The sequence below is a fragment of the Elgaria multicarinata genome, chromosome 5 (genome assembly GCF_023053635.1).
Source record: "Elgaria multicarinata webbii isolate HBS135686 ecotype San Diego chromosome 5, rElgMul1.1.pri, whole genome shotgun sequence".
In the NCBI taxonomy this organism is placed as follows: Eukaryota; Metazoa; Chordata; class Lepidosauria; order Squamata; family Anguidae; genus Elgaria; species Elgaria multicarinata.
Genome location: NC_086175.1, coordinates 94336289 through 94350694, shown reverse-complemented (window position 1 = coordinate 94350694; position 14406 = coordinate 94336289).

Sequence of the window (14406 nt, the reverse complement as noted above, 5' to 3'; positions counted from 1 at the left end):
CATATATGATACTATGGATCTCAACTGATTTGCTTCATAATATTTATGAACACTTGGCTCTCCCCAACCAGCTTGATCCAAACGTTTTTGCCTCAGAGTCTTAGCTGGCCTTGGCCTTTTCCCACGATAAATAAAATTTGTAAATTTTTTTGCCACTGTGCCATATCTTTTGGGTCAATTATTATGGGAAGTGTTTGAAAAATAATAAATTGATTTTGGTAATGCTACCATTTTGATAGCGTTTATTCTGCCCATTATTGTTAAATGTAATTGTGACCCTCTTTTAGTATCTTTCTTTACTTGGGTAACCGCTAGGGATGTGCTCCGCTTCTAATTGGACCGGCGAATTAGAAGCGGAGCAGGGGGCTTCGCCTGCTCTTAAGGCGGAGGCGAAGAGGATTGGGGGACCGGCGGAGCGTGGCGAAGAGGATCGAGGTGAAGGCGGATCCTTCGCCTCGATCCGGAGCTCCGCCGGAAAGGTAAGTGGGGTTTACCGGGCCCTGCCGCTGCCGCTGTCGCCCATGCGGCGACAGCAGCAGGGCCTGGTAAACCCCCCCTCCTCTCCCTTACCTGCCTCCGCCCGCGGTCCATCAGCGTCTTCAATTGAGCCCGTGGTTCCAGCAGGAAGTCTGGGCCGCTTGCAGCCCAGACTTCCTGGTGGAACCGCGGGCTCAATTGAAGACGGGGACGGACCGCAGACGGAGGCAGGTAAGGCCCCCCTCCCCCTTACCGGGCTCTGCCGCCGTCGCCGCATGGGCGGCGATGGCGGCAGGGCCCGGTAACCCCCCTATGGGGGGGGAAACGGAGCTCCGATCCGGATCCGGAGCTCCTAGCGGAGCGGAGTGGGCATAGACGGAGTGGGGGCAGGGCGGAGCGGCCCGATCCGAAAAATGGCAGATCTGGAAGTGAAGCGGAGTGGGGGGTCCATGCACACCCCTAGTAACCGCTGAATGCAAGTTCAATTGCTGGAGGTTTTTTTTTGTTTTTTAATGGAATAATTACTCCAAGATATTTAAAGGACTTATAGAATGCCGGAATGCCTGTACGACTTCGAATTTCAAATTGCTCTTTGGGTTTTATATTTATATATAATATTGTATATATAAGATTTGTTGTAACTAATACGCAGCCCTGCCACTTCTCCATGTTCCCTAATCTCTTTCATTAATTCAGGCAAAGATTTCCTAGGATTTATAGTTCATATTGCTAAGTCATCAGCAAAGATGCTGAGCTTGTGTGTTTGACCATTTATTTCTAGGCTTCTAATGTTTTCATTATTCCTTATGGCATTTGCTAAAGGTTCTAAGGAGAGACCAAAAAGTAATGGTGACAAAGGGCACCCCTGCTTATTATTATTATTTATATAGCACCATCAATGTACATGGTGCTGTACAGAGTAAAACAATAAATAGCAAGACCCTGCCGCATGCTTGGTACCTCTACTCAAGAGAACCTTTCTTGAATCAAATCCATTTACCCTCACTATAGCATTTGATTTTTGATAGACTGATTCTATCGCTCTTATGAAACTTTGTCCCATATTTAATTTATTCATAAGTACAAATATAAAATCCCATTCCAAATGGTCAAATGCTTTCTGTGCATCAAGGGATGTAATTGCCAATGGCGTTGCGTTTGGGCGAGTAAAGAGCCGTTGGTGGTGTCTCACTGGTCAGCTGGAGGTGGCAGAGGAAAATGTTCCATCCGTTATCAGTGCCTGCGCAATTCTTCACAACATCTGTGAAGCGAAGGGTCACGCAATCACTGATAGAGCCATGGAGCAAAACCGAGTTGTTGTTCTTCCCATCCTTGGTCTTTCATATGTCAATGATGACAATGAAGGTGCTGAAGAGGGAAGGAAAGCGAGGGATGCCATCAGTACATACTTGTGGCATGTGTGGGAAAGGAGGAGGTGATTCTGAGATGCTGAGGCAATTTAAACAGTTTACTTCCAGTTCTGGCTGTTATTAATGTTGAATTTCTTGATGTTATATCACTAAATAAAACTTTTCTTTGCAATCCCTGCTTCTGTCTTCCTTAAAGTGCTATGCACATGTGTGTTTAATCACTTTCTGCATTGGAAGTATATGGGGGGGTGCCGTTTCTTACACAGTACGTCCTCATGCAGCATAGATTCATACCAGGATTAAAAGGAGAAAGTTTAAAAATGGTGGAGAGTAGCATACTGGCAGGATCAGGAGGTAACACTCCTGCTAGAGCTACTACTCCAAAGCGGACAGGCTGAGCGACTCATGCGAAGCTCGAGCCTGCAAACCCTCGACATTTTAAAAGTGGGTGTCCTAACTGAGGAGGGCTGCCCCAGGAGTCCTTTACAAGCCAGAACAAAGTTTAAGGCCATAAAGGCCAAGTTCTTTGAGGCAACAGAGTAACATGAAGGACCTCCACCAATGCGTGCAAAAACCCCACCCCATTATGATGCCATGCATGAGCTATGGTTCTGTGCAGGGGGGGCTAGCTGGTTCGAGAGATGCCCAGCAAGTGAGTTTCTAAAAATATTTTCATTTTACATCTTCATTAAAAAACAGATGTATGTTACTGCTGCAGGAGCCCTGCCCTATTTTGCTTCTAGTCAGGCAATGCAGTGCTCCTGCAGCTTTAACTGTTGGGATGAAGAGGAAACTTCACCAGGTGCTGCATGCATGCAAATGACACCTCCTGAAATTCTACTTTCAATAAACCTTTTCCAGAGGCCTCCTGCATTGTCTAGCCATATTATTGAGTTATTTATTTCTTGCAGACTTATACTGCCCAACAGCCTAAGCACTCTGGGTACTTTACAACTATGCTCACCCTATATTCCCAATTGCAAGGCTTTGTATTTTAATGTTTTATAGCTATGTAATAGCACAGTGGGAGATGCTGCTTCCGATTATTCCATGCAATCTGTTAAGCAACACCCGAAATCATTTAGAATCCATTACTCTAAAAAGCCAAATTGTCGCTGTTATTCCCTTTTACTGACTGGAACCCCCTTCTGCTTGTTCACTATAGCACCGCAGCCCACTGCAGAAGCCGCCTCAGTCATAGCGGAGAAAGAGAAGGGAGAGGGAGAGGGACAAGCCAGCCCAAGCTGCAGCACGCCGTCCAACGAGGAAGTGCTTCGGGCAGTGCTTCGTTTGGAGGCTTCTGTCACCAAGACATGTAATTATTTCAAGACAGCAGTTATAGAAGTGCTTCAACATACATTGTTTCCTATTGTCATTGATTTAGCACACCCTATTTCCTGTAATTGCAGTGCGACGAGTCGAGCGACATGTGAAGAAGTTGGAAAGCCAGATGTGTGAGATGAGGAGGGCCTGCGGCTTAGAAGCCCTTGGTCAAGAAAGTGGAAGGAAGAAATAATTCCATTTAAAGACATTGTAAATGAAATATAGTATTAAAATATTCTAAGGCTATTTTTTTTAAAGAAAATGTCTGTATACATAGTGCTATAAATAATTGCTGTTACAAAATGTATTTCTACAGAATATTTTTGAATTTCTGATTAAAACATTTTATTTTTTTTAGAAAAACAGATTTTCCTTCCTTTAATTGTACCATCAAACAGAAGTCTCACTTTATTTTGGAGTCTAGCAATAACTCATGGTCTTACTATCATCATCATGAGATGGGAACTGTGACTTCAACAGGTTTTGCTATCGTATAAATTCAAATTCTGAGTAATCAGTGCAATAATAAAATTTGAATGTAAGAACAAATACAGAGGGAATACTTCTGCAAATTCAAAACACAAAACTGAATATTTAAGAAGTAGTAGTGAATGTCACTATATATCCAAAAGATAGATTGCCTATATCCTTTTGGATATATAACAAATCCAATTTACAAAGCATAGCCTGCATTAAACCACATGAGCAGGGAATTAAACTTTGAAATAACATAGATTCTAAACACAACTTACCTGGATGGAAGGGAGGGGGAATTACCAAGTTGCGCAGGAGAACGCGTTCATGGTTCAATATAAATGTTCTAATGAGGGCGGGGGGAAGGGAGGGTTTTACAGGAGGATCTACAACTGTCCACACAAAATGATGCCAATTTGCAGGACAAGTGGAGACATGAAAAATAGTTGGGGGGGAGGGAATGGCTGCCCTTCCTGCCAAAAGCTAACTCTGCAGAAACCTTCATCTCATGCACCCTTTTGTTGTGGTTCTTCCTCAAATAATCCCACTTCGGATATATAGTGCTTATATATCATATGAAAGCTTGAAAACTTACACCTGTGTGCTTTTATGAACCAAGCCCCTTTACTCCTCTGTTGTAGTGATCCCATTGAGAAGCACATCCCCACCCCCTTTCCCCCCCAGGAAAATAAGAGGAAATGCTTGTTTGCTTTCTGTCTTTCCCAGCCTTTTAAACACTCATGCTGTTTTCTCATTTCTCTTCACAAGATCTGTTACAAATACAGAGTTTTGCTGACACAGAGTGCAGAGCACTAGCCTGTATATAATTTGCATTGAAATCATTCATCCACACACCCCGACCTCACTCTGCCCCATCGGTTACCCCTCCTCCCTTTGCTTTGGTTTTTAATTCCCATCCATGAGCCTTCTGTACAGGATGTGGGGGTCTTTGGGTACCTAATCCCCCCCTGGCTTTGCGGGTCCATTGTTGGCAACTCGGTGCTGTTGAAAGGGAGATATTAGCCATTCCTGTTTCCCTGCCGGGGGGGAGCAGTGGACTTCACATCTGGTGTGGAGGAAGCAGGAGAAGGGGAGGAAGAAGCTGCCGGGGTGTTAGGACCCTGCGGAAGCCCTTCCCACCGCTTGCAGGTTGTGATCTTTGCAAATGAGGAGAAAAGAAAGAGCAGTTGAAATCAATGGGATTTACTTTTGAGTAAATCCCATTGAGTAAATTTTGAGTAAATTTAAAATTTAGCTGCTCCTGTTTCCCTCCTGGGAGGAGTTCCGAGGAGAAAAGGATTTAAAAACACACGCTGGAGAAAAGGCACGCCCTTGTCCTTCCTCTGCTCTCCCAAACTAGAAAATAAGAGGAAATGCTTGTTTGCTTTCTGTCTTTCCCAGCCTTATTACAGTGAACACAGTAGTGTTCACTGTGTTAAGGAGGAAGAGTACATACAGCATTCCACCATATTAAGGCCGTAATTGGGGGGGTGGGGGGTCATTCTAGCATCCTAAAATGAAAAATGTTTCACCAATCTTTTTGAAAATGAGATCTGCCAGAAAGAAATGCTTGTTTTACATACCCTCCGTGTTTCAAGAAGATTGGTGAAATATTGAGGGCAGGATGGCACTTCAAACGACAAAAAGGGGGAAAGCCTCTCTGTTTCAAAGTGACATTGATGACTTCCTGGTGGCGACTGTTTTTTTGTGCACTAAAAGCTCCGACTAGGGACCCTTGCCCTGCAATCCAGTGATGGGATCATGTTGCCCTGTCCTCCTCATTGATGGAATGGCCTTTCTTTTTCTAAAATGCACTTCCATTGATTTTTTATTAATTTATTTGTGTTCAATGTTAGTCTATGGGAATCTGATAAGGCAGCGCATGTGCCTCAGATTCCCAGGAGGGAGGGGGAGAAGGGAGGGAGAATGAGGCCTGCGCCCAGCCGTGAGGAACCAGGTAAGTGGGGGGGGGGTTGCCAGTTCAAGCCTGCGCCTAGCCAAGATGACAAAGTAAGTGGTGGTGGGGGGCTTGCCTAGAGCCACTGCCGCCACCGCAGTCCATGCGGTGGCGGCGGAGCCAGGTCGTCTTGGCCGGGCATCTTGTCGTCTTGGCCGGGCGCGGGCTTGAATCAAGTCTGCAGCTCAAACTGGAAACAAGGCCGCAGGTGGGCCTTGGTTCCGGGTTGAGCCGTGGGCTCAGTTCAAGCCCACGCCTGGCCAAGACGATAAGGTAAGTGGTGTTGGGGTCTTGCCTGGAGCCGCCACCACCACAGTGTGTGCAGTGGCGGCAGAGTCAGGTAAGGGGACAGGTGGGAGGGGGTCTTACCTTGTCAGCTTGGCCAGGCGTAGGCTTGAATCGAGCCTGTGGCTCAAACCAGGTGGGGGGGGGCTTGCCAGTTCAAGCCTGCGCCCAGCCAAGTTGACAAGGTAAGTGGGGGTGGGAGGGCTTGCCTGGAGCCGCCGCTGCCGCAGTCCATGTGGTGGCGGTGGAGCCAGGTAAGGGGACAGGCAGGAAAGGGTTCTTACCTTGTCACCTTGGCCGGGCGTGGGCTTGAACTCACAAGCCCCCCCCCGGGCATGGGAGTTGTAGTCCAACACCTTTGGAGGGCACCAGGTTGGGAAGGCCTGCTCTAAACAAACAGAAAAGAGAAGTAGGTGGCTCTAAGTTGTTCGTCATCAGTTTTCCACAACCCCACAGTCACCTCTGCATATCCTATTCTCCATCCTGTCCTCATGGTTTATCTGTTTTGGGAGAATGAGAATTTCACTGGTACTTTCTGCTTCCCTAGGGAGGATGTGGCGTTAAGGCTTGTGAGCCTTGACTCCCAATTTCCCTGCTTTTTGGTGCTTGGTTGAATACTGTAGAGCCTTAACATTGTTTTGTAAACCATAGGTTTTTTGTTTATTGAATAAATGCTCATACTGTTTCCTCAAAGGAATGGAAGAAAGCCCCATTCATCCTGTCAGAAAACCTCCCTCCCCCTTCCATGAACTGCATGTTGAAATCAATGGGATTTACTTTAGAGCAAGGGAACCAACACATGATCAAACAAATGAATGAGCGCAAATGCATTCCTGTGCTCCTAAGTTCCATAGCTCATTCGAACTAATGGAATGTAAGTTCCAAAGGACTTGAGGGAGGAAATTTAAAAAGACATTAAAAATAAATGGATGGCCCAATTGGACTCAAATTTGGTATGCTGAAAGCACTCCTTAATAGCTATTACTGTGCAATTTGGACCTCTTTATCTTTAAAATTTATGCAAATGTAAGCATTTGTTTATTTTCCATTTTAAAAGGCCAATAGAGTTCAATTGATTAATCAACTAAAATTCCTATCACCTGCCACTGGAGGTTGCATTGTGTTCCCCTTGTCAGGCACTACCAATCAGGAGAGAAAGGGGCAGGGCCCCCCAATGTTGTTACCAATGCATCCTTTCCCGCTTCCTCCCCCCACAAAGCAACTCATGAAGTGAAGGTGGAGTATCCAAAGTTCAATAGACCCAGCAGCCAAGCAGGAGGAGGAAAGGATTTGAATAGGAATTTAAAAACACCTGTTGTAGAAAAGGCACACCCCTCTCTTTTGTCAGCAATACCGCCCCTTGAAAACACACGGATTCAAAACGAGGAATGAAAATACATGTTGCAATTTGAATGGGGTGCTTTCGCATGCCTGGAAGAACCGGACTTTCCACGCACCAAAATACTTTGCTTCTTTTGGGGAAGGAGCGCAGTCAAAGCAGGATGCATCGGGGTACTTCACAATAAAAGCAAATTATAAAGTAGAAAACATCAAAGTCCTTTGCATGCACTTTGCAGTGAATGCACAGTATATTGCTGGTGTGATGAAGCTCAGAGATTGGCTGGAAATTCAAAATATTCAAAGCCATTGGAAACTCATCCAAGAACCGGACTTAACTAAAGAACATTACATAGGAAATACAATTACAAATCTCTCTCCCCAATCTTCCCATCTGTGCTTGCTTCGTGTGTTTGGTTATATCTTTCTAAGGGGATGCTGGCATCCCACCCTCTGGCCTAAAAAACAAGCTGATACATGTTTTCAAATCTGATAGAAATTAATCTTGCAACACTGTTATAACTGTAAGTAATTAAAGTATCTGTGATACATAGACATTTCAATGGGAACACCACATTCCATGAGTAGAGGGGCGGGAATTCATCTTACCGAGTTGAAGTCAAAATCAAATTATTCATAGCTGCTGAAATATTTTATGTGAACGTGTGCATGTGCACCCCAGTTCCTGTAGCTCCCACCTACTGGTGGAAGCTCTCTTCGCAGCGCACCCCAGTTCCAGTTGCTCCAACCTGTTGGTGGAGGTCCTCGTTGCAGCACACCCCTGTTCCTATTGCTGCCACCTACCATCCAACTTATTGCAGCACCCTCTAGTTTTGTGCCTGGAGGATCCCTATTAATTTGCCATCTCTTGGGACTAACAGTGACACAGGCTTCCATTGGCCTACCTAGACCTTGGGAGGGAGATGTGTTGATCAAAAGGTTGTTGTTGTTTTCTACATTCTACTTTTGTTGCTTGTTGTCAATCTGAATAAATACCAGTGTGTGGGTGAGGTTGCTACTCAGACATCTCTAAATTGGTGTCCCAGTTTTCCTGGCTGGGGGCTTGAGCCTGTGCTAACCTTAAGGGCAGAACAAACAACCCCTAGACACAGAACCCAAGGGTTACACCTACTGACCCAAGGGTTACACATGCAGACATGTGCAGAAATAAAAATAAAAAAAAATAAAAGAAGGGACTACTACAGATTTATCAGCAAAAAAGGACTAACCTCAGAACAAGCACAAAAAGCACTGAATAAAAATGGCTCCACTTCGCACCCAAAATGGGAAGGGTAACCCTATGTGGTCAGCCATCGCATTAAGATGGGGCGGGGAGGAAACAATGCAGCATTGATACATACTTTCTTAGTAGAAATGGCTTACCGTCATCTTAAAACGGGGTAAAAAGGTTTGCTCATTCAGCGGACATGCAGCGGTTTGGGCATATTTAAAGAAACGTCATGTGAATAGAGAGGCTTCCGTGCACACTACATACGCAAGGAGGCACCTCGACAACAATGTGTAGCTCCCCTCGTAGTTTTTTTACCATGCCGTTAATCTGTGTGTAGTAGAAATGAAATGAAAGTGTATTGTTGCATAGTAAAGTGATCATGCAGGAAAGCATTTGAATGCCCGGCATCAACTTCCTTTTTTATGCCTATTGCTCCACTTTCCTTTTATGGTGGTTGTTTATATTTGTTTCAAAATGTTATTTCCCTCCCATCCCGTATGCGTTGGTTGGACTACACTATGAGTATGTGTCTAGTGAATGCAAGGCATCCTGTATTGGTCTTATCATGCCCTGATTTGTTTGTTAAATTTGCATCTCACTTTTCCACTGAATGGATCTCAAGGAGGCTAGCAACAATAAAACCAAGGAAAATACAAAATAACATTTGAAGATACAAATAGGGCAACAGAGTTGGGAGGGAATATGGAGACAAAGGCCATAGCTAGACCTAAGTTTTATCCCTGGATCATCCAGGGGTCAAACCTGTTTATCTAGGTGACACACAGGGGATCCAGTGCTCAGGCAGGGGCGAACCCTGGATGATCCCGGGATAAACCTTAGGTCTAGCTGTGGCCAAAGAGTATTGAGAAGTATGTCAGTGAGGATAAAAGAGAACTATTACAAGATTTTATGGAGGTGGTATCTAACCCCGGTAAGATTAAATAAATTGCTGGAGAGGATGTAAAGACAAAGAAACGTATTTAATATGTGGTGGGAATGTGTTTTTGTTCAAAAAATGTGGAAAATGGTGTTTAAAGAGATAAATGATATTGTGGGAATGGAGATTGAAGAGACACCTGCAGTGGCATTGCTATAATTATATGGAGATTTAAAATGCAATAAAGAAACAAAAGAATTGATAACAAATTTGCTGACAACAGCAAGGTTAATCATATCTAGGAACTGGAAGGTGCAAGGAGATTATCATGTTGAGGATTGGTATAAAGAGATTTGGGATATGGCTATAAATGATAAATTGACATGCAATATAAAAATAAGAAAAGGAATAACAAAAACAAATGATTTTGAGGGAATTTGGAATCAGTTCCTAGAATATGTATTATCTAGGGGGAGTGGAAGACCACCTCCAGAAGAATCAATGAGATTTTGGAAACAGGAATAGATCCCGAGGTGGGGTGGGGGCACTTTATGTTATGTAATGATGTATATAAAAAAATATTATTAGAAATATTATAAGGATAATTAAGTTATGTATTATGTTTTGTTGTTGTTGTTTTGTGTTGTATTGTATATTGTAGTATTGTATTAGCGTATTGTTAATCAATATTTTTTTTTAAAAAAAAGCAAAATACAAAATAACAATTACACACACACACACACACACACACACACACACCAAATAAAACACATCAATGAAGCTAAAAACAATAATCAGTTAAAACAATTTTGGCAAACTTATAATGATGAAAACCACCCAAGGCCTGTCTTTGTATAAATGTCTTTGTCTGCTAGCAAAGGAAATCAGAGATGGGGCTAGATGGACTTCCTTTGGCAAGGAGTTCCAGAACCTGGGAGCAGCCACCAAGAAGCCTTCTTGAATTCTCATCAAATGTGCTGTAGCAGTTGGTGGGACAGAATGAGCGCCTTCTGCTGGTGATCTTAAAATCCTGTCAGGCTTGTATAGGAAAATATTGTATTTCAGATAAACTGTTCCTCACTCATGTAGGGCTTTGTAGGTCATATCTAGTATTCTTAACTGTGTCCATAAGTGGACTGGTAGTCATGGGTGGCACATTCGCCTTTTAACTGGCTGCTGTCCATTGTCTGGTTGCAGCATTCTGAACCAGCTGAAATGTCTGAGTGCTTGTCAAAGACAGCCATATGTAGACAGCATTCCAGTAGTAACTGAGGGCATGGATCACTGTGTCCAGACCCAACATTTCTAGGAACATGTTCAGTTGATGCAGGAGCCCTAGCTGTACAAAAGTACTCCTGGGTACATCCAACACCTGAGCATTCAGGTTCAAAGCTGAATCTAGGAGTGCATTCAAAATGTAAGCCTGAGTCCTCAAAGGGGGCGTACCCCTATCTGAGCAAGGTTGAACCCCCTATTCTTTGATTTGCCTTTTGACTGACAATGAGCACATCTGTCTTGTCTGGATTAAGCTTCAATTTGTTCACCCTCATCCAATCCATTGCTGATGTCAGACAGTGAGGACCAAACAACACGTAACTCTAAATGCATCTTTGCTTCTAACATATTGTGTATATATAGGCTTGGGGGGGGAATGCGACGTGCAACAGCTGGGGTGATGGTGCTAATTAATGGGAAAAGAGCAACCATGGAGGAGGACTTTAAACCTTCCCTCTCTTGCTGCAGTGCTGCTGAGGAAGCCTGTATTTGCTTTGGTAGGATTCCCAGTGGGGGATTTCCTCCCAATGCAAACATCAGCTTCAGAGAAGGGTTTTTCCTCAGGACTGCACCAGAGGTGAAAGGGGTGAAATTTCCCCTTTCATTCATTTCATTTCATTCATTTATTGCATTTTTATACTGCCCAATAGCCGAAGTTTTCTGGGTGGTTTACAAAACTTAGAACTACAACAATATTTAACAATATTCTAATCAACAACATCACAATAATATTCAAAAACATACTAAATACAAGTTTACTGCAAAACAAACCAGATAAGAAAATAAAAAGAAAAGAAAAGAAAAGAAAAGAAAAGAAAAGCAAGCTTGGTTGGAACAGTGTTTCTCCCCCTGAAGCAGCACCTCCCTTCAGCTCCAGTCTTGCTTTAAAAGTCTCCAGGTTGTGGGGGGGGGGAGGGGAGCAGGTAGAATAGCTCACCTATTGGTGGAACACCATTTCCTACCTATCGTAATCCTCCTAGTGATCAGCCCTGTCCCCAGCTGACATAATGTGCATTTTCTAAAAGCTGTGTGTTCAAATGCAAGTATGCATATAATATCACATCACGTGCAGTTTGGCCCCAAGTCAGAACTTGAATGGCTTCCTTCCCGGGATTTAAAAGGAAAGGAGAGAGAGAGAGAGAGAGATTTTGGTGTCATTAGCATATTTGTGGCACAAAAATTCCAAAGCCCAGTCAATTTCAACCAACAGTTTCAGGAAGGTGTCAAATATCATGGGGGACAAAATGGATCCTTGAGGGACACCATAACATAGGCCAATAGCCAAGGCATCAAACAGGCCAACAGCATCATCTGTCCAAGAAAGACTGGAACTACCTTAAAATGAAGATATTTACAGTAATTATGCCATAGTATTAAAGAAAACCAACAAGGAATTGTTATGAAAGAATCTCAGTAGCCAGGAGAACAGGCAGGCACATTAATGTTTGTTTGTTCAATAGATGGCTAAGTGCAACCTCCAGTATCAGAGGCAGTAAGTGTGTATACACGAGTTGCTGGGGAACATGGGTGGGAGGGTGCTGTTGCTTGGAATTCCCTGGTTGACATGTCCTGCTTGTTATTCCCTGGACGACTGCAGGGGCTGATCTATACCAAGCAGGATATAACACTTTTAAAACGTTATGAAAACGGTATTTGTAATGTGTCCTGGGCCTGAACAGTTGTCATAACCATTATAAACCGTTATAAGCAGTAGTGTAGATCCTGCCCTGGTTGGCCACTGTGTGAACAGAGTGTCGGACTAGATGGACCCTTTGTGTGAACCAGCATGGCTCTTCTTATGTTCTTATGATCTGTACCCCATTCTTTAATATTCTTTAATAGAAATTGTTCCAGGATGGCTTACAGAATTAGATGCCAGTCCATCACGATCAGCTGTTAATTCCCACACCTGTACTCCTACACTTTTAAAAGAAGAAAATACAATGTTTACTTTCTTCAAAGTTTGTTTCATGTGCAATGGGACTCTTAGAAAGATTTCCCAGATAGTGTGGGTGGATACTATTTTTCATGCTGTCGCTTCCTTAGAGAAAGCTACCACAAGGACATCATGAGTGGATCAAAACATGCTCACCACGTACTCCATGCAACTAGTCATTTCAATGGAATGTAAATTATCGATTTCAATGGAATGTAAATTACATTAACCTTTAACAGGGTGACCTTGTACATATCCACACAGAAGTACGTTCCACTAAGTTCAGTGGCACTTGCTTCCAAGTACGTGTGTAGGATTGCAACCTGAATCTAACAGCCAAGGGGTTTTTTTTAGTTTGATTTGGACTCACAAAGCCTATTCAGTCATGGCCCCTTGTGCATTCCCTATCGTGTGAGGGGGAGAGGAGGGATGAAGAGCCAGTGTGGTGTAGTGGCTAAGGTGTTGGACTGGGAGTTGGGAGATCCAAGTTCTAGTCCCCACTTGGCCATGGAAACCCACTGTGGGGTGACTGAGCCAGTCACAGACTCTCAGCCAAAACTACCTCACAGGGTTGATAAAATGGAGAGGAGGAAGAGGATTATGTATGCCACCTTGGGTTCCTTCGAGGAAAAAAGGTGGGATATAAATGAAATAAATAAATAAATAAATAAATAAATAAATAAATAAATAAATAAATAAAATGTACTTGTTGGCTCTACCCTCTTCATTGTGTTCCTAACAGCCCACTCCTGCAGCCTTCCACATCTTGAACCTCTGCATATCTGCTTTGCTTGCATAAGTACCCCATGCAGTTTAGACCCCTGCACCATCGAGGTCCTAAATCACACAGGGAAGGGGGGCATATCAGTACAGCAGCCTCCCAGGTGGGGATGGATGGATCTGTCAGTTTTGCATTTCTCCTGTATTTTCATTATTTTAAATCTCATGTTCTTTCCATCCTGTTTATGAAGACATGTGCACATCTTGATAAGTTCATCTCAAAACAAACCAACCCTGAAATGAACAAATCACCCGCACCAATCAAATTGAATAGGTACATCTCTTCCCAGCATGGAGAGGACCATGTATACTTGCCTTCCATGTAACTGTTAAAGATGAGGAGCCTATCAGGGAAAAAGAGAAGAAAGAAAGGTGGAAACATAATTCATTTCCACAAACATGGCTTGATGCAGAGGGATTCAAACCCAGACCTCGGAGAGCTACACACTCAAAGCCTTTGAGTTGGGAGACCCTGCTCCCACTCCATCCGACTAGCTTGATTCTCTGCTTTGAATAAATGTGTTTGCGACTCACCTGACTTATCTATCCCATAACGGCCACCAACTCACAGCCACATCAGGCTTTTATCCCCGAAACTGTGCTTTTTCGCAGTATCGTTTTACCACAATTTTTTTCATTGCTCCAGAGTCACCACATTGTTTCTCCATCTGTCAGTTCTTCGGGTTAAGCCATTGGGCATTGCTGAGGGAAGATCCAAGTCCAGGATAAGTGTGGAAACGCAGGGCTAGGGGCGGACTTGATGAGCCGAACGGCCACTGGCGCTTGGTTTTTCTGACCAGATAGCCTGCGCTTCCCCTGCCATCTAAATTTATCGTTCTCGCCTCACAGCAGCGATGCACAGGGGTTTTGAGGAAATCAGCTACAATGCGGCATCATATAGACACCCTCCCCACCCCAGAAAAAAAACAGTGGCTGCATGGACAGACCCCACTGGCTTCAAAAATTAATTGATATTGGTTGTGGTCCCTGAAACATTCCCCAAGCTGAAGAACACAAAGTGGTACCACTATATAGCAGGGGTTTGGACTCGATGGCCTTATAGGCCCCTTCCAACTCTACTAT